Source organism: Phoca vitulina, unplaced genomic scaffold (genome assembly GCF_004348235.1).
Source record: "Phoca vitulina isolate PV1807 unplaced genomic scaffold, GSC_HSeal_1.0 scaffold26, whole genome shotgun sequence".
Taxonomy (NCBI): domain Eukaryota; kingdom Metazoa; phylum Chordata; class Mammalia; order Carnivora; family Phocidae; genus Phoca; species Phoca vitulina.
Genome location: NW_022589729.1, coordinates 9,204,076 through 9,207,327, shown reverse-complemented (window position 1 = coordinate 9,207,327; position 3,252 = coordinate 9,204,076). Strand labels below are relative to the sequence as shown.

Below are 3,252 nucleotides of genomic sequence, written 5' to 3'. Positions count from 1 at the left end.
TTGATAAGATGTTGGTTGAAAAAGGGAAAAAGAAAAATTAAAAAAAAAAAAAAAAGACAGTTAAAAAAAATTAACTTTGAAAGACCAAAGAATCATGGTAAAAAAGCCAAGGATTCTATGTGCAGTATTCCCCTAGCGCTGGAGTTCTGCCATTCTCATTGATCAGTAAACTTGGTCTTGGCTGACTGTTCTCGCTGATCTTCTGGGGGAGGGGCCTATTGCCGTGGTTCCCAAATGTCTTTGCCGGAGGCAGAATTGCCCCCCCCTTGCCGGTCCGGGCTAAGTAATCTGCTCGGGTTTGCTCTCAGGAGCTTTTGTTCCCTGCAAGCTTTCCGTACAGCTTTGGAGGCGGAGAGTGAAAATGGCGGCCTCCCAATCTCCGCCTCAGAGGATCCGAGAACTCGGGGCCCCGCTCCTCAGTGCGCCCCCAGAGAAAAGCAGTCAGCCACTCCCGTCTCCCCGGTCTCCGGCCGCACTCTGTGCTCACCTGGCCTGTGACCGCGCGTTTCTATCTCTGGCACCCGACCCTGTATGGAGTCTCCAAACCCAGCAGATCCCTGTGGTGCACTCCCGCACCGCTCCTCCTGGGAGAGGAAGGGGAGTCTCCCCGGATCTGCCGCTTGTTGGGTCCCTGCTGGAGGAGCAGTGGCCCGACTGTGCCGCGGATCCCGGTTTATGGCAACCCCGAGCTGAGAGCCCGCGCCTGGGCTCCGTCTCTGCAGCCGGCTTCCCCGCTCCCATACCTGGGATCTCGCCGCACTCAGGCACTCCCCGTCTTTCTGTGACCCCGAGGGTCCTGAGACCACACTGTCCCACGAGTGTTCCACCCCCCACTTAGCCACTGGAGTGACGTCCCTCAGCGGAGCCGACTTCTAGAAGTTCCGATTTTGTGCTCCTCGGCTCTATCACTTGCCAGAAGCGGCCCATGGAGGCCCCTCCCCCGCTGTCTATCCTCCCGAATATCGCCTCGGATTCACTTCTCCACACGTCCTACCTTCCAGAAAGTGGTCGCTTTTCTGTTCAGAGAGTTGTTGCTATTCTCTTCTTTGATCTCCTGTTGAGTTTGTAGGTGTTCAGAATGGTTTGATCCCTATCCAGCTGAATTCCTGAGACCAGACGAAATCCAGGTCTCCTACTCCTCCGCCCATCTTGCTCCGCCCCCTGGGCCATTTAACCTTGTAAATGACTCTGGTTTCTTCTTTGCTTTGGATTCTGGGGAGCTTACGGAACAATTTTTCTGACCATCTCTAGTAACTACAACTGCATGAACCCAAATGGTACACTTTCTGTGTGCAATTTGATCCCTGGTTTTGTTAATATTTACTGCCTTTATGTTTCCTTCCCTTCAACTGTGTCAGTTATCTGCCTCTACCTTTGTAAAAGTGTGTGTGTGTGCATGTATGCATTATATCAAATATTCATGGAACAGAGGAGTATAAAAATGGAAGTGAGTAAATAAATTTTTTTTTTTTTAAAGATTTTATTTATTTATTTGAGACAGAGAGAGAGAGCACATGAGAGGGGTGAGGGTCATAGGGAGAAGCAGGCTCCCTGCCGAGCAGGGAGCCCGATGCGGGACTCGATCCAGGGACTCCAGGATCATGACCTGAGCCGAAGGCAGTCGCTTAACCAACTGAGCCACCCAGGCGCCCTATTTTTTAAATTCTATCTGGTATAAATAAATAATTGTGCTTACCTAATTATATCACAGTTGCCTTGTGTTGTCCCCACAGTAGACTGTGAACTCCAAACTCCAAACGCTTCAAGCAACATGTCTTTTTCACTACTCTATTCAATGATTGTTAAATAACAAAGTCCATTTCTTACTGTATTACTGTATTATGGATTCTTTTGCTCTTTTAAAAAAGATTTTACTTAGCTTTGCACAGTGACAGTATTGTAGCCAATGAGGTTTATCCGAGGCGCGATTATTGCTAATTAAAAAAGATTTTACTTATTTATTTTAGAGAGAGAGTGCATGAGCAGGGGGAGGGGCAGAGGGAAAGAGAGAATCTCAAGCATACTTAGTGCTTAACAGGGAGCCCAAAGCAGGGCTCGATCTCAAGACCCTGGTATCATGACCTGAGCTGAAACCAAGAGTTGGCCACTCAACAGAATGAGCCACCCAAGCACCCTATGGATTTTTTTGCTTTGACCAGTAAGGAATCTGCTCAATTTTTTTAGAAACAGAGAAAAAAAATATGAGTTTTAACTAAATATTATGAATGCAGGTCGCCTTTATGTTAAGGGTAATTCAGAGTTAAGTAAACCAGACCATCTCAGGGTCCCATGGGAAGCCAAGCCAGGATTACAACCCCATACCCTGGCCATCCACTGATTTTTCCCTCCATATTTCAGTATATCAACTCTATGTTTATTAATAGGGTAATAGATATTCTGATTTCGAGATAACAGTAAAGTCAGCTTTTAATCAGTCTCAGAAAGTAAATTATGAATAAAAATAGACAGGGAACAGTTACACAGGATGAACTTGGACATTCAGCCCTCATTGCATAAACAAGCTCAAAATCCAACTAATGCTTTTAATAGACTCTACATAACTATCATTTGTCTCGGAAAGAGATAATAAATTAATGGTGTAAGCAGCAACCAGATTTATATATACATTAATGTCCTAATTTATGAAAACCAATTTGTGTGGTAGGGGAAAAAGAGTGCAATGCATTTCTCAATTTGTTCCCATGATCTCATTTACCTTATTACTTTGTTATTATTTGTAAAATTAATTGATTTCCCTTTTGCTCCACACTTTTCTCTGATTTTCTAGAAGGGGCAACAGCTGCTTTCTCAGTTCTGAAAGGCACAGGGAGCCAGTGGTGGCTGAGATGCTGACTAGTGGCTTGGTGCCCGTAAGTGCTGTGATTTCCCCTCAAAGCTCTGTCAATGAACCGGAGAACGGCTGAAAAGCAGGCCCTGCTATTCTCAGCACAGACTGACAATTTGTGCTAAATTGCATCGAATTTGGGGATCCAGACAAATGCCCACTCGGGACTAAGTTTAACTCACCTGGTTTCTCTGAGTAACAGATAAATCCCAATAGAGGAAAACAGTTTTCAAATAAAGAAAAGGAAACTTGAAATTTTCTAATGTCTCCGGATTTGTGGATGCTTCCTTACCTCTGCTCCTCATTCCTCCACTTTTGGGAAAATAATCTTATGTTCTAACCTAAGTTTGTTCACATTTTTCCAGGTTTGTGCCTGATTTTTTAACAGAATACGTGTGTCAGTATGA

General features: G+C 45.0%; 1 pseudogene; it reads left to right on the top strand.

Moving 5' to 3' along the window:
- The first annotated feature begins 1,877 nt into the window (after positions 1 to 1,877).
- On the top strand, positions 1,878 to 1,962 carry LOC116643612 (annotated as a pseudogene).
- The last annotated feature ends 1,290 nt before the right edge of the window (positions 1,963 to 3,252 follow it).